Genomic DNA, 6,660 nt, shown 5'->3' on the forward strand with positions numbered 1-6,660 from the left:
CTTCTTTGTTAGTTAGCACAAGGTCCAGCAGGACACCCCTCCTCGGTGGATCCTCCACCACCTGTGTCAAGACGTTATCATCAGTGCTCTGCAGGGGCCTCCTGCACTGTCTGTGCCTAGCTGTCCTGTCTTTCCAGCAGGTTTCCAGTTATCTTTGCTCTCCTCAGCCACAACATTGTGGTTGTGTATCCTGCCAACTGTGTCAATTGTAAGAGCAAGATGGAGGCAATGCCTGGACCCCCAGCAGGGACACAAACACAAACACGAGGCACACTGTGGTCGATACTGAGCATTTATTACCTCTGTGTCTAAATGCGGATTTCCCAGCAGCTTCCTGATTGAGTCAATAAAGGTGTGGGGGAATCCCAGGGGACTCTCAGCATCGGTCCACGCTGAGGAACGCTGCGGGGGGCACTAGAAGGGGTTTTTATGTCCTATACACATGCACTGTACACGTACTGAGCTCACAGTGAATTCTGATTCAAAGTCCAGGTGTAGTGCCACGCTGGCACAGGCCCAGCTGGATGATCACGACTAGGGGTCAACCTGCCTTGTTGATGCTCCTTTCCCACAGTACCAGCTAGATACCTTCCATCACCTGTCTTCTTGACATTCTTCTGCATTTTCCCATACACCATGCCTCGGAAAGACTGCTGATGCAGTTCCTCTTCTGCCTGGGATGCCTCCAGAGACACAGACAACAGAGACAAGTGACAGCAATGGCAGTGCTTTCACTCTCTGAGAAGCAGTGGACAGTAAGCTTCTTCCAGCTCAGGGTCTCTTCTAAGCTCCATCAGATGAGCTGTCCCAAAGAGGCCAAGGCAAGCAGGCTTGCAGGGTTTGTTGCCATACTCACGTTGCACTGCTGGGCACCACTGCCCTGTGCATGCCTCGTGTGGGAAAGGACAGGGACACCGCCCACCACTCTCAGCAGCCATTCCTCTGGCAGTGGAGACTGTGCCCAGGCATTTCCTGTTGGGAAGGCAACAGGCTGAATCTCACCACTGATGAAGCCCTTGTGCAGCCACAGGATGCTGGAGGAATTTGTGTTGGAAGAGTTCTCTGGAGGTCGTATGACCCAATTCCTGCTCCGAGCAGGCTCAGATTCAAAGCTGGCTGTAACCTTGGTCCTTCACACACTGCAGTCATTCCTCCGGCAGGAGGAGAAGGCTGTTGAAGTCTTTTCCAAAAGCTCCCCATACACAGCTTGTTCAGTGCCAGATGCAGCACCCAGTCAACACAGGAAATGGCATATGAAGATATGCTGTCAGCATGGTTGTACAACGTAAGTGTCATCACTCTCACTCAATCCATTGAGCACTCAGTGGTCCCCTGCTGGGCCCAGGAAAGATTTATTTCCCCCCAGCTCTAACATGTCTATTGGATTTTTGTTGTTGTTTTATCCCATTCTCTGAAGACCTTCATGTTCCTGCAGGTTGCAAGAGGAAAGGGGTCAGGCAGCGCTGGTGTTCCCTGGTGGGCTTGAGCCCCCTTCCAGAGCTAGCTGGGAGTCACAGTTTGTTCACATGCACAGAGGACAGCTGTCTGCCAGCTGGGCAGGGGCAGGGATGAAAGGAATTTTCCCCCAGAACAGACTGACAGCAGTCTCTGGGAGGCAGGAGTCTTCTTCCTCTGTAGCACTGAGTACGGCCCATTCCCAAGGCTCCTCTGGGCCATCTCAGTCTAGGGACTGCTGCTCTTGCAGCACCAAGACACCAGCTGTGCTCTGCAGCTCAGTGTCTCTCCGTCCTGGGGCACCTTGGTAGCAGGAGCTCAGGCACTTCCATCTCTTCCACGTTCTTGGCATGTGCTGGCTTTCACAAAAAAAATGTAGTGTGAGAGGTTGAAGGCTTGAGGCTCCATCAGGAGCTGCCATTTGTCAGCTGTCTCTGCACTCATGCAATAGAAGTGCAGGGTTGTTCCCTTCTCCTAGCTGTGCTTTTTGTGTCATGCGGGTGCTGGCTGTGGCCCAAGTGCTTGGTCCTGCAGCTGTGCTGTCAGGAACTGCCGATACCCTCCTGGCTGTGGGGCTTATCATGCTCACAGAGGGTGGCCAACAAGGGTGGCCACCCTCTGCAGCAGGGTCGCACAAGGGACAGGACTAGACATGGCAGCAGGCAGGAAGCACACCAGGAGTCCCAAAACACACAGAGTCCAACTCTCCTGCCCTCCATTCCCTTCCAACCCTCCAAGGCCTTGCAGCAGGTGATGCCCCTGAACAGCCAGGCACAGCCCTGCGCCTGCCCACTTCCCACCTCCAGGAAGCAGAGGGCAAGTGCTCTCCCAGGGGCTCACCACGCCAGCTCTCATCTCGTTCTTTTACCTCACATGCCCTCACAAGCGCAGACCCCCAGCAGGTCCCTGCTGCTGGCCTCAGGGCTTCTGAGTCATCAGTTTCCTCAAGATAACTTCCCCAGCCATTTGGCACTGTTGCCACATTAGGTACTTGGATAAAAGAGACCGCCCAGTCAACATCCATGACTGTCTGCCTGCTGCTGGGCTCTCAGGGACCCAGAAGGAGATGACCTCCCAGTTACCACCACAGACATGTCTCTATCACTGGTCAATAACCCTCTGAGACAGCAGGAACCTCACGATAACTTCCCCCTCCATGAGACAAATGCTGACCTCTCAGCTGCTCTGGCACAAGTGAGCTCCAAAGCACATGGCCCAGCCATGGACCTGCTGGTGCCCCATCAGCCACTCAGCTGCAAGTCACCTCACAGTCCCCTCTCCAGGCACAACTCTGCTGTGATCCAATCAGTTCAGCAGTCACAAGTGACCTCACCATCACCAGCCAAGCCTTGTTCCTTCAGCTGGCCTATCAGGTACTCAAGCAGAAGTGACCTCATCATCAAGAGTGGAGCCACGTGCCCCCAGCTGGCCTGGCAGCTACTGCCAAAGAACTGATTTGATACTAGTTATTTTCTGTCATAGCTCTGGAAGAGAGCTGTGACCTCCCTGCTCACACCCTGGTTACACAGGTATTGCTGCCTGCAGCTCCCCCTGCCTCCTCTGTAGCTCAAACAGCTCCTTAACAGCCTCCCTGACTCCCCTCCTGGCCTCACAATGCTCACAGCACAGCAAAACACCCTTTGGATACGAGTTACTACCCCAAGAGAGGACTACCTTCGGCCTATGCTTTGAGAGCTGCACAGGGGCTGCAGGACACGCCACCGCCACCACACTGGCCAGAGCCAGATCCCAAAGGCAGACCCACTCCCAGGGAAACCTGGCCATGGATTGCTCCCCACCCTCCACAAGAGGAGGGAGCTGGCCCCACAGGAGCCCTGGGGCTCAGGGCATCTCCAGCCACAGGACCCAGGAATCCTGGCTGCCGCCTTGTCCCCTAAGACAGATCAGACCCTCAGGCAAGGCTCTTGTGGCATCCACACCCTGTCCAGCTACTCCCACAACTCAGGAGCAAGAGCCATTTTTGCAGTTAACCATCTCTGAGCAAAACCTGGGGCAGCAGTTCCTGATGCCCTTATCCTTTGTGGAGAATCACAGGAGCATTGGGAAGAAGGAAAAATGGTCTCGGCTGATGGGCTGGGTCCTCCACCTTGCTTGCCCCCTTGCCCTTGGCTCATCTGCCCAGCTGGAGAAAAAGGTCGCCCTTCCTGTCTCATCACCCCAAAATCCTCTCCAATACATCCTTGCTCCTCTGACTGTCAACAAGAGGCCCAATGTACATCTTCTTCCCCCTCCTTAACCCTGGATCAGCTCCAACGGACAGCAGTGGGGAGCACATGAGCAGTGCTCATGTGGGAAGTAAGGACACGGCTGTGTCACTGGGGAGACCTCCCTGTGATTTGGCATATCCCATTGTGACCCCTGCTTGTGTCATTTGGGGGGGCTCAATAGGTCACTGCCATGTAGATGGCATAGCCAGGGAGAGAGCTGAGACATTTCCCCTCATGTCCTCTGGATCAGTCCCTGCTCCTCATGCCAGTCATGTTCCAAAAATTTCCAATACATCCTTCAGGAACGACTCCAAATGATTCCAAAGGCTCTGGAATCTCTCAGATGGGGCACTGGAGAGGTCACTTCTGTGGCCCTGCACTGACAGGTGTCTGCACTGGGGAGACCTGTGCAGTTCCCTGGGCCTTGGGGATTGGTTTGGGGTCTGGCCTTTTTCAAGGACAAGATCAAAGGCATGTGTTTCTGCTGTGGGTCGCTCTTTTTGTAGAAGTAGAATGCGGGATAATATGGGGTAGGATATCGTCTTCCTCCATTAGGAACCAAAGCAGGCTCTTCGGTTTTAGAAGTCCTCAGCAAGGTTTCCGGGTCTGAGGCACTTAAGAGAGAGATGATAGGCCAGACAAGAGCAAACATGTCCTTAACACACGTCCTCTGAAGGGCTTTCTTCAGGACCCTGGGCAGCAAACCAGGGGACATTTTCCCATTTCCCATGAATGTTGGCCAGGTTTCCTTCTGACTGAGCCTGTGGAAAGGTATTTCTCATGTTGGACCTCAGTAGGTCCGTGGGCTTTTCAGTATCACCTCAGGGCAATGCTTCTCCCCTGCATGCAGTCCCTGGCACCCCGGATCCCCCCCAGCATCCTGGCTCCTTCAGGGGGGCTGTACAGTCGCGGCTCCCTGCATCTCCCACTTTTTTGACCCTGGGCTTCTCAGGACATGCCCCCACGCTGCAGTGCTGCTGCCCAGGCTCCATGCAGAGCCCGTAAGGCTGTGCAATGCCTCAGGACCTGTATTTTGGCATTGTGTCTCTATCTACCATTCTCATCTATCCAAAATGTTTCTAGTAGGGCTCTGTCCCTTGTGTAACTTTTACCTCTTCAGAGGCAGCTTGGACTTAGCATACTGTTGATTATTTTTTAATGAAATTGTATTGTGCTTTATTTTATTATATTTTTGCAATTAAATGAAAAAAAAATCTGTGTCTATATGTGGCTAGTTGTCTAAGGAAAGCAGGTGGGAATTGAGGCATATGAGTTGTATTCAGCTGCTGCTTTCCGTGGAAGAAGGTTAGCTTTTAAGACAAGTGATGTAAGACTCAGGTAGCTGATGAGAGCAATGGCAGGTTTGGGGAGATGGAGAGGAAGCTTGCCCATTCAGTGCCTGACCTCTGGCATACTGCTTTTCCTACATGCCCTGACTTCAGTAGGAGACACTCTAGATCAAACACAGAATTGGGAAGCTGAAGAATGATAATCATAAAAAAAAACTTTAAAAGCATAAAGATCTTGTATATTATTGAAATCTCCATCTTTCAGCTACGCTCCTGAAACTTACTCAGTTAACCATGCAAGACTTGAAGAAAATTATAGGGAGAGATGAGGATCATCAGGATTTTTGCATTTTATTGAGCCCCAAGGTATATTTGGTACTCAGTCCTACCTGCTGTTGAGCGCTGTTTCTCTCCTCCATCTTGACTGTTCAGCACTCATTGGTGCCTCAAAACATGACCCCCCTCACTTATAGCATGAGGAACAGGGAGCTCCAGAAGGCACTGAGGAAACTTATTCGGCTGGTACTAGTTCAGCAGCAATGAGCTACCCATCTCTCCTCACAAATGATTTCCTGTTTTTCTCAAGCAGCTCTTGTGCTTTGGGAGTTCTGTCTGTGATAGTCATGTTTGTGCACAAATATTTGAATTGATGACGCTTCTCCAGAAGCACAAATCCCCTCTGTGTGACCCAGAGGCCTTCTGTAAATCTGCCTATCACCATGTCAGAGCTGGCCTCCCAGGTAGCGTCTCTGTAATAAAAGGGGATCTCCTTACTACTGTGCCTGAAGGCTGGGCTCTTCTTCCCAACTGGAGCCAAGAATGTGCTCAGGGAATTTCACATGAAAAGGTCCTGTTGCCATACCTGGGATTCCAACGAACTAAGGGGCATCAGCTTGTCAAGTGATGTGTGTGGGAAGAGGGCTGGAAGCAGAAGCCCTGTTGTCCCAAAATCTGGGTTCTGGTACCCGGTGTGCAAGCAACCAATAGACACACAGGGTTGAGATATTTGTTTATTTCATTTCTGCACAGAGATGGGGGCTAGGTGGTAAATCCACAAAGCTAGCACACCTTCTCCCCCTCTCATTCTTCATTTATACACACTTTTCAGGGAGTGAAAAAAGATTTTTATACAAATCTTTCTATTGGTTACAGTTTCATTACCTCAGGTTATCGCTCTGCGCTTGCGCTTTCACAATCTTGTTAATTAGCATAGGAAGCGAAGAAGAGGCAGTAACATCATTATCATGTCATTTCCATCTCATTCTTTATTTAGTGATGTGAAATTTAATAGGTTAATAAGCCTTAATGAACCTACGGTCACTTCTGGGGTATTCTGCTGTTTTTGTCTTACCTACCCTTAAGTTTATTTACAAAAGAGAAACCAGGAAAAACAGAGCAGAAAACAAGCAAGTCGGAGCCGCCAGCTGTAATTTGCCTGGCTAGAGGCCAGCACCCAGCTGTGCATGCCGTGTTCAGCCTCTGCGGGACTGCGCTCTGTGGGCAAGGGCACCGCCTGCGAGGGTGTCAGCCTCAGCCCCAGCTCACCTTCCCGTAGGGAGCAGTGAGCCTTGGGCTGCCTGTGAGCTGGGGTGCCCAGCGTGAGGGGGTGTCCCTGCGGCGTGGAATTTACACAGCTCTCTCCCGCAGAACAGGGGGCTGGAGCTGCCTCCTGCCACGTCTTTCAGCTT

The sequence above is a fragment of the Rhea pennata genome, unplaced genomic scaffold (assembly GCF_028389875.1).
Source record: "Rhea pennata isolate bPtePen1 unplaced genomic scaffold, bPtePen1.pri scaffold_32, whole genome shotgun sequence".
Classification (NCBI taxonomy): Eukaryota; Metazoa; Chordata; class Aves; order Rheiformes; family Rheidae; genus Rhea; species Rhea pennata.